Source organism: Capricornis sumatraensis, chromosome 1, assembly GCF_032405125.1.
Source record: "Capricornis sumatraensis isolate serow.1 chromosome 1, serow.2, whole genome shotgun sequence".
Taxonomy (NCBI): Eukaryota; Metazoa; Chordata; class Mammalia; order Artiodactyla; family Bovidae; genus Capricornis; species Capricornis sumatraensis.
Window position 1 is genome coordinate 200,301,792 of NC_091069.1, and position 26,590 is coordinate 200,328,381.

The following is a 26,590-nucleotide window of genomic DNA, read 5'->3' on the forward strand; positions in this document are numbered from 1 at the left end:
TGTTTGTTCTTTGTTTTAAAACGAGAAGACACTAAAGCTTGTTTTCATACTGGTGATAAAAATGCAGTATTTAAAAAAGTGGTTAATATAATGAGAAGGGGAAACTAAAATAAAAAGTTCTTTGAGCCAATGGGAGGATATGCAATCTAATGATTAAGAAGAATTAGTATTTGATAGTGAGAAAGGCTCTTTCTCAGAGCCCACTTACTCTTTAGCAGAGTAGGAAGAGTTTTAGTGGCTTACAAATGGTTTTATGGTAGTGGTGATTTAGTCACTAAATTGTGTCCAACTTTTTTGCAACCCCAAGAACTGCGGAGTTGGCCAGGCTCCCCTGACCATGGGGTTTCGCAAGCAAGAATACTGGAGAGGGTTGTTACTTCTTCTCAAGGGACAAATGATTTTAAGGGTCCACAGAAATATTTTCATGAATTTTAAAGTCAGAAAGTCATAATGTCTTGCTCTTCCTTCATCGAATCCCAAGAAAACTAGTATGGAAGCAGATCCAGGATTGTTGGCAGATTTAGTGGTGGAATGAGAAAACACTCATATGATCACTTTTATATTCTCTCTATAATATGAGCTTATCTGGAGGTGGAAATGTCTTGGTACCTTAGCAGAGACTGAATGAATTACAAAAGTAAGAAAATATTTACAGTAGACATTTCTGAAAATAGTGAATATAAAAGGGAAATATAGAATGTTGAATAGGGTTGGGTACTCATTTGAAATCAGAGATCATGCATATGAACAGTAAGGCCATTCTTGCTAGGCTGTGTGATTTACCCCTAAAAAAAAATAAGTTACATTCATGTAGTCCTTGTGTGCTAGTCAGTTGCCAATCAAGAAAAGAGGAGAAAAGAGAAAAAAGGAAATTTCTTGTTCTCTCCTTTTGCTTGGTATCTCTCTCTCTCAATTAAATATACCCCCTTAAATGACAAAAGAGGATTTACTTTAAACTTTAGTATAATTTGAAACATTTATAGTTAACATTTCTCAAAGACACAAAATAGAGAAAATGTGGTTCCATAATTGGTTTATAGAATCATAAAGGTTTTGGGCTTGGGAAAACAGACAAAACCCTAGCTACTCACAGCTGTACAATATAGAACAAGATGCTTAACCCTTCTGGCCTTTACGTTTTTTTAACTGTGAAAAGAAAAAATAAATTCTATAATGGTTTTGAGGAAGATTTATTGATGTTAAGTACAAAGAACAATTTACTGCAGTGTATGTATATAACTGTTACATTATTAGCTGAAGGAAAAACTCCCATTAGTGAAAGTTATTAATAAAAATGAAAACATAATCAAATCTTCGTATATTATCAAAGTTCTTAACGTGATCTCAAAACTGAGCAGAAAGATACACACAGCTCTTTAAAAAAAAAATGATGTCCTTGGGAAATCCTCCATTCATTCTTTCATGCTATTATTAATTAATTTATTGCACAAATATTTACCTAACATATGTTCTATGCCCAGCATTTCCTGAGTGTTGGGCTATAGTGGTAAATCAGGCTTCTGAAACCCTTTAATCTTGGCACTTTTTAACTTGGCACTACGTGTAATTCCACATGACTCAAAGTTTCACATACAGAGAACAAGTAATCAACCCAGCTTCAGTTCTCAGTTCTGCTCTTTCATTAGGAAACTATCTTGGTTGTTTTGAAGACAGATAACTGCTAATTTACATTGACTTCTCTGTATGACTTGTTTTTCTCTCTAATAGAATCTGCCATTTACCTGATAATTTTTAAAAAATAAGCCCTACTTTCTGATTCTATGGCCCTTCCTAGGATGGGCATATGATATACACATTCCTCAGCCAAGTTGATCCCAGATAGCAACATATCTGCCTGTCTCAGCCTTGTTGTCCATAGAAATGCCTGAACTAAGTTATAATTCAATGTTATGAACTAAGCTGTTATCAAAAGCTGATACAAGAAATGACCATTTTAAAAATGTTACTCCATTTTCTGTAAAGTGTGTGTTGAAGACATTATCCATCATTGTTACTCAACATCCGCATAATACATTTCATCTGGAATACAGGGACAGGACAGTATTTGTCTCACTAGATAAACTTTTATGTTTTCAGTAATCTCACAAAAGTAGTATAGCACAGCAGTTAAGATGATGGCTTTGGAGTCAGATAGCTTTGGATTTGAGGCCTACTCTGAACTTTTTCTGACAAGGGAAATTAAGTTTTTAAGTCTTGGTTTTCCCATTTGTAAAAAGGAGATCCTGGATTTTATTAGAATCAGTGAGATAATACATGTAATATACTTTACAACATCTTGTATGTAGTAAACACTCAGTTAAAAGCATCTTTATGTTTAGTATGTGAAATGTATAATGCTACACTTTTTCTCTCCTACCTTAATCTGCATATCTTGCTTTTCTACTAAATTGCCACAATAACATTGCCCAGGTTATCTGCTACAATAATTTTTCTCATTCTTTCTTCAAAGTTTTTTCAATGATGCTTCATTTATATGTCTTTCTAAACCTATTCAATATGATAGATGCCTTAAAAATTTTTTAGATACATGTGTGTTTATATATCTAAAGAACATTTCTCTAATAATGAGTGATGTTGAGCATCTTTTCATGTGTTTGTTAGCCATCCGTATGTCTTCTTTGGAGAAATGTCTATTTAGTTCTTTGGCCCATTTTTTGATTGGGTCGTTTATTTTTCTGGAATTGAGCTGCTTAAGTTGCTTGTATATTTTTGAGATTAGTTGTTTGTCAGTTGCTTCATTTGCTATTATTTTCTCCCATTCAGAAGGCTGTCTTTTCACCTTGCTTATATTTTCCTTTGTTGTGCAGAAGCTTTTAATTTTAATTAGATCAATGAGGTACCACTTCACACCAGTCAGAATGGCTGCAATCCAAAAATCTGCAAGCAATAAATGCTGGAGAGGGTGTGGAGAAAAAGGAACCCTCCTACACTGTTGGTGGGAATGCAAACTAGTACAGCCACTATGGAGAACAGTGTGGAGATTCCTTAAAAAATTGCAAATAGAACTACCTTATGACCCAGCAATCCCACTGCTGGGCATACACACCGAGGAAACCAGAATTGAAAGAGACACATGTACCCCAATGTTCATTGCAGCACTGTTTATAATAGCCAGGACATGGAAACAACCTAGATGTCCATCAGCAGATGAATGGATAAGAAAGCAGTGGTACATATACACAATGGAGTATTACTCAGCCATTAAAAAGAATTCATTTGAACCAGTTCTGATGAGATGGATGAAACTGGAGCCGATTATACAGAGTGAAGTAAGCCAGAAAGAAAAACACCAATACAGTATACTAACACATATATATGGAATTTAGAAAGATGGCAATGACGACCCTGTATGCAAGACAGGAAAAAAGACACAGCTGTGTATAATGGACTTTTGGACTCAGAGGGAGAGGGAGAGGGTGGGATGATTTGGGAGAATGGCATTCTATCATGTATACTATCATGTAAGAATTGAATCGCCAGTCTATGTCTGACGCAGGATACAGCATGCTTGGGGCTGGTGCATGGGGATGACCCAGAGAGATGTTATGGGGAGGGAGGTGGGAGGGGGGTTCATGTTTGGGAACACATGTAAGAATTAAAGATTTTAAAATTTAAAAAAAATGTGAAAAAAATGTGAAAAAAATTAAATTAAATTAAATTTAAAAAAATATATATCTAAAGAACAGAAAATACACACAGAGATTTTATTTTATAGAAAAAATAAATAATAAAAAGCATCTCAAATAAATGAAAAATTGTTTTATCCATAAATAAATGATGCCCCTCATCCAAGGTAAGGAGCAATGGCTGTGCTTTGCTGGAGCAGCCGTGAAGAGATACCCCACGCCCAAGGTAAGAGAAACCCAAGTAAGATGGTAGGTGTTGCACGAGGGCATCAGAGGGCAGACACACTGAAACCATACTCACAGAAAACTAGTCAATCTAATCACATTAGGACCACAGCTTTGTCTAACTCAATGAAACCAAGCCATGCCTGCTGGGCAACCCAAGACGGGTGGGTCATGGTGGAGAGGTCTGACAGAATGTGGTCCACTGGAGAAGGGAATGGCAAACCACTTCAGTATTCTTGCCTTGAGAACCCCATGAACAGTATGAAAAGGCAAAATGATAGGATACCAAAAGAGGAACTCCCCAGGTCATCAGGTGCCCAATATGCTACTGAAAATCAGTGGAGAAATAACTCCAAAAGAATGAAGGAATGGAGCCAAAGCAAAAACAACACCCAGTTGTGGATGTGACTGGTGATAGAAGCAAGATCCGATGCTGTAAAGAACAATATTCAATAGGAACCTGAATGTCAGGTCCATGAATCAAGGCAAATTGGAAGTGGTCAAACAAGAGATGGTAAGGATGAACATCAACATTCTAGGAATCAGCGAACTAAAATGGACTGGAATGGGTGAATTTCACTCAGATGACCATTATGTCTACTACTGCAGGCAGGAATCCCTCAGAAGAAATGGACTAGCCATCATGGTCAAAAAAAGAGTCCCAAATGCAGTACTTGGATGCAATCTCAAAAACGACAGAAAGATCTCTGTTCATCTCCAAGGCAAACCATTCAATATCACAGTAATCCAAGTCTATGCCCCACCCAGTACACTGAAGAAGCTGAAGTTGAATGGTTTTATGAAGAGCTACAACACTTTTTAGAACTAACACCCAAAAAAGATGTCCTTTACATTATAGGGGACTGGAATGCAAAAGTAGGAAGTCAGGAAACACCTGGAGTAACAGGCAAATTTGGCCTTGGAATGAGGAATGAAGCAGGGCAAAGACTAATAGAGTTTTGCCAAGAAAATGCACTGGTCATAGCAAACACCCTCTTCCAACAACACAAGACAAGTCTCTACACATGGACATCACCAGATGGTCAACACCGAAATCAGATTGATTATATTCTTTGCAGCCAAAGATGGAGAAGCTCTATACAGTCAACAAAAACAAGACCAGGAGCTGACTGTGGCTCAGATCATGAACTCCTTATTACCAAATTCATACTTAAATTGAAGAAAGTAGGGAAAACCGCTAGACCATTCAGGTATGACCTAAATCAAATCCCTTATGATTATACATTGGAAGTGAGAAATAGATTTAAGGGCCTAGATCTGATAGATGGAGTGCCTGATGAACTATGGAATGAGGTTCGTGACATTGTACAGGAGACAGGGATCAAGACCATCCCCATGGAAAAGAAATGCAAAAAAGCAAAATGGCTGTCTGGGGAGGCCTTACAAAGAGCTGCGAAAAGAAGAGAGGTGAAAAGCAAAGGCAAAAAGCAAAGGAGAAGAGGAAAGATATAAGCATCTGAATGCAGAGTTCCAAAGAATAGCAAGAACAGATAAGAAAGCCTTCTTCAGCAATCAATGAAAAGAAATAGAGGGAAAGAACAGAATGGGAAAGACCAGAGATCTCTTCAAGAAAATTAGAGATACCAAGGTAACATTTCATGCAAAGACGGGCTCAATAAAGGACAGAAATGGTATGGACCTAACAGAAGCAGAAGATATTAAGAAGAGGTGGCAAGAATACACAGAAGAACAGTACAAAAAAGATCTTCACGAACCAGATAATCACGATGGTGTGTTCACTCACCTGGATCCAGACATCCAGAATGTTAAGTCAAGTGGGCCTTAGAAAGCATCACTATGAACAAAGCTAGTGGAGGTGAGGGAATTCCAGTAGAGCTGTTTCAAATCCTGAAAGATGATGCTGTGAAAGTGCTGCACTCAATATTCCAGCAAATATGGAAAACTCAGCAGTGGCCACAGGACTGGAAAAGGTCAGTTTTCATTCCAATCCCAAAGAAAGGCAATGCCAAAGAATGCTCAAACTCCCGCACTATTGCACTCATCTCACATGCTAGTAACATAATGCTCAGAATTCTTCGAACCAGGCTTCAGCAGTACATGAACAGTGAACTCCCTGATGTTCAAGCTGGTTTTAGAAAAGGCAGAGGAACCAGAGATCAAATTGCCAACATCCGCTGGATCATGGAAAAAGCAAGAGAGTTCCAGAAAAACATCTACTTCTGCTTTTTGACTATACCAAAGCCTTTGACTGTGTGGATCACAATCAACTGTGGAAAATTCTGAAAGAGATGGGAATACCAGACCACCTGACCTGCCTCCTGAGAAATCTGTATGCAGGTCAGGAAGCAACAGTTAGAACTGGACATGGAACAACAGACTGGTTCCAAATAGCAAAAGGAGTACGTCAAGGCTGTATATTGTCACCCTGCTTATTTAACTTATATGCAGAGTACATCATGAGAAACGCTGGATTGGAAGAAACACAAGCTGGAATGAAGATTGCCAGGAGAAATATCAATAACCTCAGACATGCAGATGACACCACTCTTACGGCAGAAAGTGAAGAGGAACTAAAAAGCCCCCTGATGAAAGTGAAAGAGGAAAGTGAAAAAGTTGGCTTAAAGCTCAACATTCAGAAAACGAAGATCATGGCATCCAGTCCCATCACTTCATGGCAAATAGATGGGGAAACAGCGGAAACAGTGGCTGACTTTATTTTGGGGGGCTCCAAAATCACTGCAGATGATGACTGCAGCCATGAAATTAAAAGACGCTTACTCCTTGGAAGAAAAGTTATGACCAACCTAGATAGCATATTCAAAAGCAGAGACATTACTTGCCGACTAAGGTCCGTCTAGTCAAGGCTATGGTTTTTCCTGTGGTCATGTATGGATGTGAGAGTTGGACTGTGAAGAAGGCTGAGCGTGGAAGAATTGATGCTTTCGAACTGTGGTGTTGGAGAAGACTCTTGAGAGTCCCTTGGACTGCAAGGAGATCCAACCAGTCCATTCTGAAGGAGATCAGCCCTGGGATTTCTTTGGAAGGACTGATACTAAAGCTGAAACTCCAGTACTTTGGCCACCTCATGCAAAGAGTTGACTCATTGGAAAAGACTCTGATGCTGGGTAGGATTGGGGTCAGGAGGAGAAGGGGACGACCCAGGATGAGATTGGCTGGATGCCATCACGGACTTGATGGACGTGAGTCTGAGTGAACTCCAGCAGATGGTGATGGACAGGGAGGCCTGGCGTGCTGCAATTCATGGGGTCACAAAGAGTCGGACACAACTGAGCGACTGAATTGAACTGAACTGAAATTATGTTAGAAGGAAAATAATATTAGATTCTTACCTGTGTATGTGCATATATACACCTGTAGGTATGCACGTGTGTGTGTGTGTTTGTATATGTGTGTGTGTGTGTGTGTGTGTATGTGTGTGTGTGTACATGCTCAGTAGTCCACCAGACTCCTCTGTCTATGGAATTTTCCAGACAAGAATACTGGAGTGGGTTGCCATTTCCTACTCCAGGGGATCTTCCCTACCCAGGGATTGAACCCACATCTCCTGCAACTTCTGCATTGGTAGGCAGATTCTTTACCATTGAGCCACTTGGGAAGCCATTTGGATGTCATTTTTGCAAAAGGTCTATTTTAAAGTTCTATTTTGTATCATCAAGAAGACAAAACCTAGTAAGTATAGGTGAAGATGTGGATAAAAGGGAACCATTGTACACTTCTGATAGGATTTAAATTGCTTCAGTCACTATGGAAATAAGACAGAGGTTCCTCAAAAAATTAAAAATAGAACTACCACATGATCCAGCAATTCTACACCGAAGTATACATTGAAAGGAAATGAAAACAAAATATCAAAGAGGTATATGCACTCCCATGTTTACTGCTGCATTATTCACAATATACAAGACATGGAAACAATCTAATTGCCTGTCAACAGATGAGTGGATAAAGATGATATGGTATGTGCATACAGGGAAATAGTATTCAGGCGTGAGGAAGAAGGAAATCCTAATTGCCACAACATAGACGGAACTTGAGTGGGTGGAACATATGATGGGTGAGGTAGATCACACAAAGAAAGATAAATACTATACGATAGCACTTATATGGAGAATATAAAGAAAACAAAAAATAAATCTGAAAAAACTCATAAAAAAAACAGAGTAAAGTGGTGGCTACCAGGGGCTGGGTGGTGGTAGGGGTGTAAGGGAGAAATTATTTAAGGGTACAAACTTGTAGCTAAGAGACAAGTCCTAGAGATCTGGTGTGCCACATAGTGAATACAGATAACAATATTGTATTATAACCATAAAACTTGTTAAGAGACTAGATATTAATTATCCCCACCACAAAAAAGAAATGATAATTATGTGATGTGATGAAGGTGCTAACTATAACTACAACAGCAATCATATTATAAGATATAAATATATCAAATAAACATGGTTTATACCTTAATTATGTCAAATATACTTCAATTAAAATAAAGCAAATACAAAAAAATTTAAAATGTCAATTTCAATGGCAGTAAAATATGCAAACCAGAGATATACTTTTTAAACTGTCAAATTGAGAAAAGTTTTACAACTGTTTACATTTGTTATGTGTGCTAAAATAGATATCCTTACATATTGCTAAACTTTTACTGGTAAAAGTTTAAATTGTTAAAATTTATCTGGAAGGAAATGCATTACAAAGTATCAGCAATTTTTCAAATATCCTATCTTTAATGCTTGCTATTCTTTGCAACTCTGGATACAGATGCTTATATCTTTCCTTTTCTCCTTGGCTTTTTTGATTCTCTTCTTTGCACAGCTATTTGTAAGGCCTCCTCAGACAGCATTTTGCTTTTTTGCATTTCTTTCCATGGGGATGGTCTTGATCCCTGTCTCCTGTACAATGTCATGAACCTCCGTCCATAGTTCATCAGGCACTCTATTATTTCTCACTTTTACTGTAAAATCATAAGGGATTCAATTTAGGTCATACCTGAATGGTCTAAAGGTTTTCCCTACTTTCTTCAATTTAAGTCTGAATTTGGCAATAAAGAGTTCATGATCTGAGCCACACTCAGCTCCTGGTCTTGTTTTTGCTGCCTGTATAGAGCTTCTCCATCTTTGGCTGCAAAGAATATAATCAATCTGATTTTGGTGTTGACCGTCTGGTGATGTCCATGTGTAGAGTCTTCTCTCGTGTTGTTGGAAGAGGGTGTTTGCTATGACCAGTGCATTCTCTTGGCAAAACTCTATTAGCCTTTGCCCTTCATTCTGTACTCCAAGGCCAAATTTGCCCAGGTATTTCTTGACTTCCTACTTTTGCATTCCAGTTCCCTATAATGAAAAGGACATCTTTTTGGGGGTGTTAGTTCTAAGGGGTCTTGTAGGTCTTCATAGAACCATCCAACTTCAGCTTCTTCAGTGTTACTGGTTGGGGCGTAGGCTTGGATTACCATGATATTGAATAGTTTGCCTTGGAAACGAAGAGAGATCATTCTGTCGTTTTTGAGATTGCATCCAAGTACTGCATTTTGGACTCTTTGTTGACCATGATGACTACTCCATTTCTTCTGAGGGATTCCTGCCCACAGTAGTAGATATAATGGTCATCTGAGTGAAATTCACCCATTCCAGTACATTTTAGTTCACTGATTCCTAGAATATCGACATTCACTCTTGCTATCTCCTGTTTGACCACTTCCAGTTTGCCTTGATTCATGGACCTAACATTCCAGGTTCCAATGCAATATTGCTCTTTACAGCATTGGACCTTGCTTCTATCACCCGTCACATCCACAACTGGGTATTGTATTGCTTTGGCTACTTCCCTTCATTCTTTCTGAAGTTATTTCTCCACTGATCCCCAGTAGCATATTGGCCACTTCCCAACCTGGGGAGTTCCTCTTTTGGTATCCTATCATTTTGCCTTTACATACTGTTCATGGGGTTCTCATGCCATTCCCTTTTCCATTGAACCACATTCTGCCTTCCTCAGTGATCAATGCCAAGAAATAGAGGAAAAGAACAGAATGGGAAAGACTAGAGATCTCTTCAAGAAAATTAGAGATACCAAGGGAATATTTCATGCAAAGATGGGCTCGATAAAGGACAGAAATGGTATGACCTAACAGAAGCAGAAAGTATTAAGAAGAGGTGGCAAGAATACACAGAACTGTACAAAAAAGATCTTCACGACTCAGATAATCATGATGGTGTGATCACTCACATAGAGCCATCCTGGAATGTGAAGTCAAGTGGGCCTTAGGAAGCATCACTACGAACAAAGCTAGTGGAGGTGATGGAATTCCAATTGAGCTATTTCAAATCCTGAAAGATGATGCTGTGAAAGTTCTTCACTCATTATGCCAGCAAATATGTAACACTCAGCAGTGGCCACAGGATTGGAAAAGGTCAGTTTTCATTCCAGTTCCAGAAAAAGGCAATGCAAAAGAATGCTCAAACTACCACACAATTGCACTCATCTCACACTCTAGTAAAGTAATGCTCAAAATTCTCCAAGCCAGGCTTCAGCAATATGTGAATCATGAACTTCCAGATGTTCAAGCTGGTTTTAGAAAAGGCAGAGGAACCAGAGATCAAATTGCCAATATCCGCTGGATCATGGAAAAAGCAAGAGAATTCCAGAAAACCATTGATTTCTGCTTTATTGACTATACCAAAGCCTTTGACTGTGTGGATCACAAGAATCTGTGGAAGATTCTGAAAGAGACGGGAATACCAGACCACCTAACCTGCCTCTTGAGAAATCTGTATGCAGGTCAGGAAGCAACAGTTAGAACTGGACATGGAACAACAGACTGGTTCCAAATAGGAAAACGAGTACGTCAAGGCTGTATATTGTCACCCTGCTTATTTAACTTATATGAAGAGTACATCATGAGAAACACTGGGCTGGAAGATGCACAAGCTGGAATCAAGAATGCCAGGAGAAATATCAATAACCTCAGAAATGCAGATGACACCACCCTGATGGCAGAAAGTGAAGAGGAACTAAAAAGCCTCTTGATGAAAGTGAAAGAGGAAAGCGAAAAAGTTGGCTTAAAGCTCCACATTCAGAAAACGAAGATCATGGCATCTGGTCCCATCATTTCATGGGAAATAGATGGGGAAACAGTGGAAACAGTGTCAGACTTTATTTTTTTGGGCTCCAAAATCACTGCATGTGGTGACTGCAGCCATGAAATTAAAAGACGCTTACTCCTTGGAAGAAAAGTTATGACCAAACTAGATAGCATATTAAACAGCAGAGACATTTGCCAAGAAAGGTCCATCTAGTCAAGGCTATGGTTTTTCCAGTAGTTATGTATGGATGTGAGAGTTGGACTGTGAAGAAGGCTGAGTGCCAAAGAATTGATGCTTTTGAACTGTGGTGTTAGAGAAGACTGTTGAGACTCCCTTGGACTGCAAGGAGATCCAATCAGTCCATTCTGAAGGAGATCAGCCCTGGGTGTTCATTGGAAGGACTGATGTTGAAGCTCAAACTCCAATACTTTGGCCATCTCATGTGATGAGTTGATTCACTGGAAAAGTCCCTGATGCTGGGAGGGACTGGGCGCAGGAGGAGAAGGAGACGACCCAGGATAAGATGCCTGGATGTCATCACTGGCTCGATGCACATGAGTTTGGGTAAACTCGGGAGTTTGTCATTGACAGGGTCGCCTGGCGTGCTGCAATTCATGGGATCGCAAAGAGTCAACACGACTGAGAGACTGAACTCAATTGATCTTCAATCCAGTAGATCTTAATTCAATTTTAAATCAATAATTCCACATTTAAGATTTCATGCTACAACTACAATAATAATTTCATTGGAAAATATTAATTTAGATGTAGTATGTACAATGTAAATTTAGAGGCTATAAAATTATCAAACAATAAATGGGGAAAAATAAAATACAACACGTACATCCATTATCTCAAATGTTACATGGTCACCAAAGATTAGAGCAATAGTATGATAAAATATTTGTAATAATATTTAAGAAAAACAGGAAACCATTAAAATTTATCCTATTAAAGTATGGTTTGAACCGAAGTCCTAAAATATATACATTACATATTTAAACATACACAATGTATCTTATATATATATTTTATGTTTGGATACTTTATATGTTTATATATTATACATTAACTAAATACATAATATGTGTATTGAAAGTGAAAGTGAAATCGCTCAGTCATGTCCAACTCTTTGCAACCCCATGGACTGTAGCTTATAAGACTCCTCCATCCATGGAATTTTTCAGGCAAGAGAACTGGAGTGGGTTGCCATTCCTTCTCCAGGGGAACTTCCCGACCCAGGGATTGAACCTGTGTCTCCTGCATTGCAAGTAGACATTTTTATCACCTGAGCCACCAGGGAAGCTGGTGTATTCTGTGTTTTGTATATATGTTAAAGTACATCTGATCAAACTCAATCAGGAAGACTGTGAGTTAATCAAATAACAAAAAAAGCTAAAGTGCCTATTTCAAAGAAAAGTCATAAAGCTTTTGTTTCTTGCTAAGATGGCAAATTAGTGCAGAATGCTGGCTCCCTCTCTCCAGATCACCTCTGGGCATACTATAAAAGTGTGAGAGAAAGGCACATTCATAAATTGTTAAAAATATGAGTTAACTCTGAGGAAACCAATGTTATCATGAATTGTATGTATGATTGGAGCCTACTTTGAAGGTGACCAGAGTTGATTTTTCTCATTATACTGTGAAAAATAATACACATAGAGAAGAATACATAAAACCAAGAGCTTAATTATTATTAAATCATCAGATTAACTCTGTACAGGTCAAGAAATAGAACCTAAGCTGGAAGTCTGAGCATATCTCTGCAATCAAAACTTCCTACCTACCCTGCTTATCCCACCTGTACAAACTAACTACAATTATGACTTTCATGCATATCTATTCTTGCTCTTCTGTATAAAATTATCAACTCTGCATCTCCCAAACACTTTAATTTTTATTTAATTTTTGAAAGTATTATTGAATAATGAGTTTTCCCTGTTTATTATAATTTTTGGATATTATACAAAATAATATTTTGTTTTCAATTATACACCTTCAGGAAAACATTGCTTCAGATTTTTTTTTTACTTTTCCTATATTCATTAATTCATTCATCTCTAATAAACATATGGAGATATGGTTTATAACCAATATAATAAACCCATTTAAGTGCACACATGGGTGGTTTAAACATTCACGTTGTTGTTATTTAGTCACTAAGTTATGTCTGACTCTTTTGTAACTTCATGGACTGGTGCCCACCATGGCTCCTCTGTCCATGAGATTTCCCAGGCAAGAATACTTGAGTGGGTGTCATTACCTTCTCTGGGGGATCTTCCCAACCCAGGAATTGAACCCATGTCTCCTGAATCTCCTGCACTGGCAGGCAGATGCTTTACCATTGTGTGACCAGGGAAATACTTTCTTTATTATTCAGTTCAGTTCAGTTCAGTTCAGTCGCTCAGTAGTGTCCGACTCTTTGCAACCCCATGAATCGCAGCACACCAGGCCTCCCTGTCCATCACCATCTCCCGGAGTTCACTCAGACTCAACGTCCATCGAGTCCGTGATGCCATCCAGCCATCTCATCCTGGGTTGTCCCTTTCTCCTGCCCCCAATCCCTCCCAGCATCAGAGTCTTTTCCAATGAGCCAACTCTTCGCATGAGGTGGCCAAAGTACTGGAGCTTCAGTATTATTTCTTTATTATTAGTAATAATCAATTTGATAATCAACTGTTCTGGCATGGAATTTCTGTGTGTGGATTCTTTGAGTATCCTGGAACCATGGTTTACAGTTTTCATCTTTTTTTCAGACCTAATTTCCTTAAATATATTTTTTTTCTTCACACCTTTCTCTCTTCTGGGTTTCTAATTAAATACATATCATATCACTTGATGTTTCCCCCACAGATCGCTGAGATTCTGATAATTTCTTTTGCAGTCTTTCTTTTCAGTTCTGTTTGTTTTGGATTGATTTTATGACTCTATTGTTTTGTCTTTAAGTTCACTGATTATCTTCCTTTGTAGCATCTAATCAGCTCCATATTTCTTCAAATAAAATTGTCACCTTTACTAAATTGAGACTTTCAATTTATGAACACTATATGTTTCTCCATTCATTTAGGCCCTTGATTACTTCAATAAAAATTATGTGTTTTTTAGCATATAGATATCCTTTAAGGTAATTTGTTATATTCACACTAAGTTGATCATTTGGGGGAACTAATGTAAATAATATTTTTAAAACTGATTTCATTTTAAACGAAAAGGAAACAGAATTATAACTGTTTTTTTTTTGTGTGTTAACCTTCTATCTTGTGACATCAGAAACTAGGAGTTGTGTTTTGCAGAATCCTTGGAATTCTATACATAGACAAGCATGTTATTTGTGAATATGGAGACTTTTATTTCTTCTTTCCAATTCCTATGCCATTTATTTCTTTTCCTTTCCTTACTACACTGGTTGGGAGTTCTCTGTATAATGTTGAGTAGAAGTGGTGAGAGTGGATAATCCTTGCCTTGCTCCTTAAGGGAAAATGTATTAGATCTTAGGAGAAAATAATTTGGTGTTACATCATTGAGTATTTTGTTGGCTTTAATTCTTTTTGTACATGACTTTTATGAGGCTCATAAAGTGTCTCTCCCTTCCTAGCTTTCCAAGAATGTTCATCAAGAAGAGATGCTGGACTTTGTTAAATGAGTTTTCTCCATCAATTTATATGATGATGTAATTTCTCAACATAGTGAGTTATCTTGATTGGTTTTTCAACACTGAACCATTCTTACATTCATGAGATAAAAACTCATTGAACCTGATGAGAGTCCTCCAAAGAGAATTTGGTGGTGCTAGTGGTAAAGAACCAACTGCCAATGCAGGAGATATAAGAGATGCGGGTTCAATCCCCAGGTCAGGAAGGTCCCTGGAGGAGGGCATGGCAACCCACTCCAGTATTCTTGCCTGTAGAATCCCATGGACAGAGGAGCCTGGTGGGCTACAGTCCATATGGTCGCAAAGAGTCAAACATGACTGAGTGGTTGAACATACAGCTCAATGACCCAAAATGCCATGGTTTGACATCTTTCCTGTTAATTTATCAGCATGGGGTTTACTGCGCCAGATTATGTACACATATTATGCAATTGTATAATGTTCAAATGGAAACATGTTGCATGAGAGTTGGCCTTTAGCTACCATTTCTGAAGATAAACTTTTGTTTTCACTTAGACACTAAGGCAAGATAGAGAAATTTCCTTGTCTTATTTTCTTGATGAGTTCGACTTTACTAGTCTACCTTTTACTATGGATGAAACCCAGTAATAATTTCATTTTAATACAGACCTCAGTCCCATTTCTCACATTACATGGAATTAAGGACTTGTTACCTATTTCTGTGTAACTAATAAAATGCAAATCTCTTATTTTAGAGGTTTCAACATTCCCTTAGGAGTTTTGTAGTCCCAGGATCAACTTAGTCCTCTAGAGTTCAGCCATTTTGGGAGTTTTGTGTGGTTTGTTTTGATTGTTTTTTATTTTTTTGAGTTCTTAGATTTTTGAAAGTTTTATTTTATTTGTTTTAAATTGGCAGATTTTTAGGATATTTAATGGCTATAGCTAGTCAAAAGTGGGAGTCTATTTAATTGATTTCTAATTATTTTTCACATATAAAATTTTAACTGATTAAAAAGTTGATTTGATTATTATTCATGTTCAGGGTTCCATGCACTGCTCTGTCATTACCATACTGCCTGACTATATTTTTTGTTTTCATTTATTTTTTTGAAATAAATAGTCCACAGAAACTTTCAGATATGTGTAGCAAAAGCAAGTTATTGCAGCAATACCAAGATAGAATGGCAACTTAAGATCATACCTAACCAGTACAGAGACAATACAAGATCATATCAAATGTGGGTAGCTCTTATCTTAAGCTGGTTAGTAAAACCAACAAAACAAAAAATAAAAATGGACACATACAAAAAAGTTCTACCCCAAATAATACAGTGAAGAGTTTCAGAGAAACTGCAAGAGATTCTTGAAACCTCATGATGCTCCCTTTTGATCTAGAAACACCCACTGGGGACCTGATAACTCTCATGAATCTGACCTTTCTCTCCCTCTTCATTCCTCTGAGACATACACTTGTTTTCTATCTCATGTCATTTCCTCCGGGTTCTGCTGTGTGTTAATAAGTTTTAATAAGATGGAAAAATGCATGCTATTGTGTTTGGGTAGTGAATGATTTACCCCGGAAATATGACTCTTTAACCTAATTAAAATGCTTGTCTCCACCAAGCCCTCAAGGAGCAATGTTAATGGTGAGATTTTCAGACATTGTGTCAGCCTCACAGGGATCCATTTTTCACTATGAGGGAATTTGGCATCCTTCAAGTTTTACCGCCACTGAATGGAAGATCAAGTTAAGCTTCCACCCTGTACTTTAAGCACCCTGTTAATTTGTAACACAGCGTTCATATGAAAGTGAAGAGAAGTTTATCACGCAGAATGGACCTTAAAATTTTTAGATTTGGAAACATACTGATGATAGTGCAGACTATGGGAGAGTAAAAATAAAATATGAATAAAATAAATATACATATAAATAAAATAAAAATGAAACCCAATAATAATTTCATTTTAATACAGACCTCAGTCCCATTTCTCACGTTACATGGAATTAAGGACTTGTTACCTATTTCTGTGTAACTAATAAAATGCAAATCTCTTATTTTAGAGGTTTCAACATTCCCTTAGGAGTTTTGTAGTCCCAGGATCAACTTAGTCCTCTGGAGTTCAGCCATTTTGGGAGTTTTGTGTGTTTTGTTTTGATTGTTCTTTTTTTTTTTTTTGAGTTCTTAGATTTTTGATAGTTTTATTTTATTTGTTTTAAATTGGCAGATTTTTAGGATATTTAATGGCCTCACAGGGATCCATTAACTGTGAGTGGAAAGACTTTTATTAAAACTTCATTTAATATTTATGTTTCATTAATACTGCTTCACATGTTAAGCCAAAATCCTTAATTTTAAAAATATCTTTTAATTTCTTTTTGTATTTTTAAATTATTGATTAAATTTATGAATAGGTGATGCATTTGCATGGTTCAAAATCAAAACTGAGAATCACCGTATTCTATAATCAGGTTTTCTAGCCAAGGAGAAAACAGGTTTTAGCCAATATTTTAAAGGGCATTATCAGGGCATATATGTACTGTTTGTAAATACAGACATATACAGAATGACAAAAAAATAACAAAAGCTCTACCTTGAATTTTTAACATTGAACAATGTCAGGCTGAGTGGCTGAATACAAAATTATAATGAAAAACTGAACTGCCCACAAAAAGGAGAAATCTCCAGCAGATAGATATAATAGGATTGTTCCAAAAGAGACAGACTTCTTCTGTCCTCCTTCCAGGCTAAAGTTTTTCACCATTTCCTTAGGAGAAATTAGAAGTTTCTATCTACACATCACTGAACAGCATATATGTATATGTATCTACATATACACTTACCTACACACAGGCATATATATTTAAAGTTTGGGAAACAATTACTTATTCATTACAGATACTTGGACTTGTGGATCCCACCTGACCATTTCAAACTCAAAACAGGCTTTCTAGTTAAGCAGCACCCTTTCCAGAATGTGCTCTACAAAGACAAATTTCTTACTGTATGCATCACATATCAGAAATCATAAGCTGTCACATTATTTGTAGCAAGATGTCAATGCTTATAAATGCACTAAAACACAAGAATCTATCAATAACTTACATTTCTATATAAAGAAGATTATAAAGAAGATATTGGGCTTCCCATGTGGTACAGTAGTAAAGAATCCACCTGCCAGTGCAGGAGACGTGGGTTCAATCCCTGGGTCGGGAAGATCCCCTGGAGTAGAAAATGGCAATACACTCCAGCATTCTGGTCTGGAAAATTCCATGGGAAGAGGAACCTCGCAGGCTACAGTCCACAGGGTCACAAAGAATCAGATATGACTGGGCACGCCTGCATAGAAAAGATAATAGAATAATAAAATTTTAGAGCTGGAAGGAACCTAATAACAACGCTGCTGCTGCTGCTAAGTCACTTCAGTCATGTCCAACTCTGTGAGACCCCATAGATAGCTAAGCACAAATAACACTAATTATGTGACAGGCACTGTTCTATATACTTGAGAAATATTAATGTACTTGATCCTGAGCACAACAGGATAGGTTCTAGTACCATTCCTGTTACATACAGATGGAAACTGAAGCACAGACGGGAAGGTTAGTGAATTACCAAAGGTGATGTGGCTTAATAATATTTGAACTAGAATTTGAAATTGGCTCCAGAATTTGTGTTCTTAACCAGTGCAAGTCTAAGAATCATTTCCAAATAAATATCCTCACAATGAGGATAGAAATATTGGGTTGGAATCACATGTAAAATTTACGACCACTGGAAGGAATTTGTCATTCATATTTTCAGTTTTCGATTATTGCAATGTAACTGCACTAAAGAAAAATGGATTTGGCTGTCCCTCTTGATTAGTCTAAGCAATTATATACTTTCCTTTATCTCAAAAAAGTCCCACAAAAGTCTATTAACTCAATATAGAATAATAGGCCTCATTTTTTTTAATGGGAAGATAAAGGCTTGAGCCTGCCACTCTTAATCCTTAGTGAATGTTTAAAACTTAAGACTATTTTCACTTAATTCAAAATGATTTTATTAGAAATAATTGAAGTAATTACACTCCCAAATTGATCTATGCTTCCCACTGCTTCAGATTTCTAACGTTTTTCTTTTGAGCTTTCAAAATGTAAAGTGCTTTGAGACTTTTGTAAAAAAGATGCTTTTAAAAATATACACTGTCAAAGTGTTGCCAGTTTCTGTAAGACTCAGTTATATCAGGCACTGTACGTATTCAAATGTTGAAGTGACTCATCTTAGATTCCCTGCACTGCTTTTATGACCTACACCATAGACATAAATGGTTTCAAACTAGAAAACAAGAGATTGTCACTCTTAGCAAGATGACCTTGAGTGAATGAATAAGAGGATTAAATTTTCCAGTTTCTTATTTATTCCTAACTTGAAGGAAATCTCTTTCTCTGATTCTCTTGCTCACTCTCTCTCTCCACTTGAAGTTTACAATATGCACGGTGTTCTGGGGGCCTAAATGTTGTTAAAATCTCAAAGAATAGTCTCAGCCATTGGCACACAGAGGCTATCTCGAATTCTTGAAACAGAAAACAGGAATTGGAAACCAGTTTCTAAAACTAAACCAAGGAAAGAGTTTGCTTCTAAATATGATTATTATCTCCTCAAATATTGCCATAAAGTGCTTAGTATATTTTAACCAGCCTCTATTTTTTTTAAAGAGGGATAAGCTTTGTAATGTTCAATGAGAAGAAAAAGTATTACTTTATAATTAAAAGCATGTATATAGCCACATACTTTTCTTATATTGGTCCATATGTGTTTCAAATCACAGGAGCCAAATGTGGCAGTCTCTCACTTGTCCCCCAATGACCATTTCATCCCTTCTTCCATATGAATAGAATTATTAAGTGGGCACAAGGCAACTCTGAATAAAGATAACATTTCCCAGTCTCCTCTGCAATTAAATTAGTTGTGGCACTGCGACTATATTTGGCTGATGTGAAGAGATGAGAATGTAAAGAGAAGTAGCTTGTGAGAGCTTTGGGATATTCCTTAAGAGACAATGCAACTGCACCATTTGACTTCCTCTGCTTCTTTTTCTATTCATTGCTCAGAACCAATGCTGACATCTTGAACTGTGAGGTCAAGACCTCACAATGTAATGCCACTCAAGCTAATTCTGAGTCCTCAGGATCGCAGAGTGCCACAAGTTCCTAGTGGACAGACATAATAACTCTGTCTGAAAATAATTTTTAAATTGTTAGAGTAACCTTCAGACTGCAAATGCGCACTAACAGGAAATGGTTTACAAAGAAAGTCATGCTACACCTAAAAGACATGCTGCACACTCTCCAATGCCCAGCTTAGATCAGTCTAGGATGGACAGTAGATAAGGAGAACAGAAACCATTACCAGGATGCACAAAGGCCAGTGAACAGACAGTTTTCACTGAGACAGCAATAGTTACTATGTGGTCTAATCAAGGAAATCCTTCTATTGATAGAGAAGACAGTTCTTGCTCTTCCTGGCCATTGTGATTTGGTAAATCCTCCAGGTTTCCCTGATGGCTCAGTTGGTAAAGAATTCTCCTGCAATGCAGGAGAACCTGGTTCGATTCCTGGGTCAGGAAGACCCCCTGGAGGAGGAAATAGCAACCCACTCCAGTATTCTTGTCTGGAGAATCCCCATGGACAGAGGAGCCTGGTAGGCTACAGCTCATGGGGTCCCAAAGAGTCAGACACAACTGAGTGACTAAGCACAGCACAGCACACTGGAATAGTAAGCCTGATTGTCGCTTTTCTCTGAATTGGAGCTTTTAGTGTGATTACCTTCTTCATGATCCACTGTAAAGAATTGCCAACCATAAGGATTAAAATAATGAGAAATCAGGTAGTAAGAATAAAGACAATTCTAAAGACTCTAAGAATAGCAGATATAAAGAGCAGTCACTACCCCTGGGACTGTGACAGAGAACCCAAGGAAGAACCTCTACTCCCACACACAGGGTTGAGAGCCTGACCTTGGTGGACAGGACATGGTGTGACTCACTGGATAGCAGATTGGGCATGCTGGAGCTCAGCCTGTATGCATGTTCAGTCATGGTCGACTCTTTGTGACCCTATGGATTATAGTCCACAAGGCTCCTCTGTCCATGGGATTCTCTAGGCAAGAATACTCGAGTGGGTTGTCATGCCCTCCTCCAGGGGATCTTCTAGACCTAGGGATCAAATCCAGTTATCCTACATTTCAAATCCAGGTATTCTATATTGCAGGTGGATTATTTACCATCTGAACCACCAGGGAAAGTGAAAGTCACTCAGTTGTGTCCAACTCTTTGCAACCCCATGGACCTTACAGTCCATGGAATTCTTCAGGCCAGAACACTGGAGTGGGTAGCCTTTCCCTTCTCCAGGGGATCTTCCCAACCCAGGAATCGAACCCAGGTCTCCCACATTGCAGGCAGATTCTTTACCAGCTGAGCCGCAAGACAAGCTCAAGAACACTGGAGTGGGTAGCCTATCCCTCTCCAGCAGATCTTCCCAACCCAGGACTTGAACCGGGGTCTTCTGCATTGCAGGTGGATTCTTTACCAACTGAGCTATCCAGGAAGACTGAGCCACCAGGAAAGACCTTGTATATTGTATATGTGGAAGTAAATAATCTACCTTTTAATTTTTAACATTATTATTTATTTATTTATGGCTGTACTGCATCTTCATTGCTGCTTAGATGCTTTCCCTAGCTGTGGTTAGCAGGGGCTATTCGCTAGTTGTAGCTCCTGGTCTTTAGAGCAAGTAGTTGTAGCACAGTAGCTGTAGTACACAGGTTTAGCTGCACTCCAGCATGCAGAATCTCCTGGAGCAGGGATCAAACTCATGTCCCCTGAATTGGCAGATGGATTCTTAACCACTGGACCACCAGGGAAGTACCTACCTTTTAAGTTTGCTTCACTGAGCTATGACAAACCACAACCACATACAAAAAACTACATATCATCAAAAAATATCAACTCTGAATTGGACGTGAAACAACAGACTAGTTCAAAATTAGGAAAGGAGTACATCAAGGCTGTATATTCGTACTCTGCTTATTTACCTTATATGCAGAGTATATCATGTGAAATGCTAGATGGATGAATCATAAGCTGGAATCAAGATTGCCAGGAGAAATAGCAATAACCTCAGATAGGCAGATGACACTACCCTTATGGCAGAAAGCAAAGAGGAACTAAACAGACTCTTGATGAAGGTGAAAGAGGGCAGTGAAAAAGCATGCTTAAAACTCAGCATTCAAACATGAAGATCATGGCATCTGGTCCTATCACTTCATGTCAAATAGGTGGTGAAACAGTGACAGACTTTATTTTCTTGGGCTCCAGAATGACTGCAGATGGTGACTGAAGCCATGAAAGTCAAAGACGTTTGCTCCTTGGAAGAAAAGCTATGACAAACCTAAACAGCGTATTAAAAGCAGAGACATTATTTTGCCGACAAAGGTCCATCTAGTTAAAGCTATGGTTTTTCCAGTAATTATGTATAGATGTGAGAACTGGACCATGAAGAAGGCTGAGCACCAAAGAAGTGATGCTTTTGAATGGTGGTGTTGGAGAAGACTTTCGAGAGTCCCTTGGATTGCAAGGAGATCAAACCAGTCAGTCCTAAAGGAAACCAACTCTGAATATTCATTGGAAGGACTAATGCTAAAGCTGAAGCTCCAGTACTCTGGCCACCAGATGCAAAGAGCCAGCTCACTGGAAAAGACTCTGATACTGGGAAAGACTGAAGGCAGGAGGAAAAGTGGACAATAGAGGATGAGATGATTGGATGGCATCACTGACTCAATGTACATGAGTTTAAGCAAGTTCCAGGAGATGGTGAAGGACAGGGAAGCCTGGCGTGCTATAGCCCATGGGGTGGCAAAGAGTCAGACATGACTGAGAGACTGAACAACAAAAACTAGATGTAGTAACTTGATGAGCTTCTGGATTATTTTTCTTGTAGAGGGAGTTACTATCATTTTATGTGTGTGGGAAAAAAATGTATAGTTGATCCCTGAGCAACATCAGGATTAGTGGCAGCAACATTAATGCAATAGAAAATCTATGTATAACTTACAGGCAGCCCTCCATATAGACCATCCCTTCAAATCCAAGGTTTCGCATCTGAGGTGTCAATCAACTGCAGATCATATTTGTTGTTTAGTCGTTCATTTGTTGTTGTTGTTTAGTCTGACTCTTTTGCAACCCTATGGACTGTAGTCCATCAGCCTCCTCTGTCTGTGGAATTTCCCAGGCAAGAATACTGGAGAGGTTGCTATTTCCTTCTCCAGGGGATCTTTCTGACCTAGAGACTGAACTGCATCTCCTGCACTGCAGATGGATTCTTTACTACTGAGACACTTGTAATATTCACTATTGAGAAAAATCCATGTAAAGGTGACCTACAAACACATGCTGTTCAAGGATCAACTGTGCACAGATATTTGAGTGCAAAAGGGATGCGCAGTAGTAGTGATTGCCAGTTGTCCCCTATATCTGTCTTTTCTTTCTTTCAGAATATAGTTCTTAACTGGATACATGGCTGCCCAGAATAGAGTTTATTTTCCAGCCGATAGCAATCATGCATCGCTGATAGCAGCTCATTCGTCAGTTTGACAACTGAGCTGGAAGGAGAAGTATGTAGAGGCTTTCAAGAACCTCTTTTAGGAAATAGTGCACATGACCCCTTTATCCATTTCTCAGTTCCATCCACCATCATTTCTCAAGGACTGTGGGTCTCTTGAACTAGAGAGCAAGGATATGTGCAATGGAATAAAGAGACAGGTACCTTAGTCTCTGACACTTGTGGCAGGCATCCCATGTTAGATCTGCAATATTTCCTTGATCATTTCTTACTTGAAAGAAAGGTATATTTGTACATTGCTCAAGCTGTTTTTTTTTTTTAAAAATCACAATTGATCTTAAATATAATATATTCTTTGTTTAAGTAATACTATCACTTCTAACCATTTACAGATAAACTACTCAGCTATAACCGTGATTACCCTGTTGTTCATAATGTCCTTTTGACAAGATAATTTGTAAATTTTCTAAAAATTTTTTTGATGTGGACCACTTTTAAAGTTTTTAATTGAATTTGTTACTATATTGCTTCTGTTGTTTTATGTTCTGGTTTTTTGGCCATGAGGCATGTGAGATCTTTGCTCCCTGACCAAAGATCAAATCCACACCCCCAGCACTGGAGGGCAAAGTCTTAATTAACCACTGGACCACTAGCGAAGTACCTAGTCCCCTCTGTTGTTCATAATGTCCTTTTGACCAGATAATTTGTAAATAATAATTTTATAACCAGAAGTAGTTAATAAGTTAAAAGGTAAGTTATGTTTTAAATCTTTACATTTAAATCTTTAGTTAAAAGGTAAATCATGTGTTAATATGATTTACCTTTTAACCTGACTACATCCTTCTATAAAATTATTATTTACAATGTGGGATTTGGGGTTATTGTGAATTATCCAGACAAAACATATTCTATATGTTAGTATGGATGACAGAAAGTTGGCTATAAAGTTAGTCTCTCATATGAACATTCAAATATTTTGAAGATGATATATAAATTTATAAAATGCATGTAAGTGGGTCTGATTCATTTTCCTGTGCCAAAGATAAAGTTAGTGGAAGAGGCATGGGATTGAAGGAGCTGTCTTGATTCCCCTTTGCTGTCTCATTAATGTGAAAACATTGCCACTTAAAAATAATACAAAACACACAAACCATCACAAAAGACTGTTAAGCAAAAATTTTTCTTCCTAATGCTTCCTCAGTTCAGTTCAGTTCAGTCACTAAGTCGTGTCCGACTCTTAACGACCCCATGAATCCCGGCACACCAGGCCTCCCTGTCCATCACCAACTCCCGGAGTTCACTCAAACTCACGTCCATCGAGTAAGTGATGCCGTCCAGCCATCTCATCCTCTGTCGTTCCCTTCTCCTCCTGCCCCCAGTCCCTCCCAGCATCAAAGTCTTTTCCAGTGAGTCAATTCTTCCCATGAGGTGGCCAAAGTATTGGAGTTTCAGCTTTAGCATCATTCCCTCCAAAGAAATCCCAGGGCTGATCTCCTTCAGAATGGACTGGTTGGATCTCCTTGCAGTCCAAGGGACTCTCAAGAGTCTTCTCCAACACCACAGTTCAAAAGCATCAATTCTTCGGCACTCAGCCTTCTTCACAGTCCAACACTCACATCCATACATGACTACTGGAAAAACCATAGCCTTGACTAGATGGACCTTAGTCGGCAAAGTAATGTCTCTGCTTTTGAATATGCTATCTAGGTTGGTCATAACTTTTCTTCCAAGGAGTAAGTGTCTTTTAATTTCATGGCTGCAGTCACCATCTGCGGTGATTTTGGAGCCCAAAAAAATAAAGTCTGACACTGTTTCCGCTGTTTACCCATCTATTTGCCATGAAGTGATGGGACCGGATGCCATGATCTTCGTTTTCTGAATGTTGAGCTTTAAGCCAACTTTTTCACTCTCCTCTTTCACTTTCATCAAGAGGCTCTTTAGCTCCTCTTCACTTTCTGCCGTAAGGGTGGTGTCATCTGCATATCTGAGGTTATTGATATTTCTCCCGGCAATCTTGATTCCAGCTTGTGTTTCTTCCAGTCCAGCGCTTCTCATGATGTACTCTGCATATAAGTTAAATAAGCAGTGTGACAATATACAGCCTTGACGTACTCCTTTTCCTATTTGGAACCAGTCTGTTGTTCCATGTTCAGTTCTAACTGTTGCTTCCTGACCTGCAGATTTCTCATGAGGCAGGTTAGGTGGTCTAGTATTCCCATCTCTTTCAGAATTTTCCACATTTTATTGTGATCCACACAGTCAAAGGCTTTGGTATAGTCAATAAAGCAGAAATCGATGTTTTTCTGGAACTCTCTTGCTTTTTCCATGATCCAGCAGATGTTGGCAATTTGATCTCTGGTTCCTCTGCCTTTTCTAAAACCAGCTTGAACATCAGGGAGTTCATGGTTCACGTATTGCTGAAGCCTGGCTTGGAGAATTTTGAGCATTACTTTACCAGCATGTGAGATGAGTGCAGTTGTGTGGTAGTTTGATCATTCTTTGGCGTTGCCTTTCTTTGGGATTGGAATGAAAACTGATCTTTTCCAGTCCTGTGGCCACTGCTGAGCTTTCCAAATTTGTTGGAATATTGAGTGCAGCACTTTCACAGCATCATCTTTCAGGACTTGAAAGAGCTCTACTGGAATTCCATCATCTCCACTAGGTTTGTTCGTAGTGATGCTTTCTAAAGCCCATTTGACTTCACATTCCAGGATGTCTGGCTCTAGATGAGTGATCACATCATCATGATTATCTGCGTCGTGAAGATCTTTTTTGTACAGTTCTTCTGTGTATTCTTGCCACCTCTTCTTAATATCTTCTGCTTCTGTTAGGTCCATACCATTTCTGTCCTTTATCAAGCCCATCTTTGCATGAAATGTTCCCTTGGTATCTCTAATTTTCTTGAAGAGATCTCTAGTCTTTCCCATTCTGTTCTTTTCCTCTATTTCTTCGCATTGATCACTGAAGAAGGCTTTCTTATCTCTTCTTGCTATTCTTTGGAACTCTGCATTCAGATGCTTATATCTTTCCTTTTCTCGTTGCTTTTTGCCTCTCTCCTTTTCACAGCTATTTGTAAGGCCTCCCCAGACAGCCATTTTGCTTTTTTGCATTTCTTTTCCATGGGGATGGTCTTGATCCCTGTCTCCTGTACAATGTCACGAACCTCATTCCATAGGTCATCAGGCACTCTGTCTATCAGATCTAGGCCCTTAAATCTAATTCTCACTTCCACTGTATAAGCATAAGGGATTTGATTTAGGTCATACCTGAATGGTCTAGCGGTTTTACCTACTTTCTTCAAGTTGAGTCTGAATTTGGTAATAAGGAGTTCATGATCTGAGCCACAGTCAGCTCCAGGTCTTGCTTTTGCTGACTGTATAGAGCGTCTCCATCTTTGGCTGCAAAGAATATAATTTATCTGATT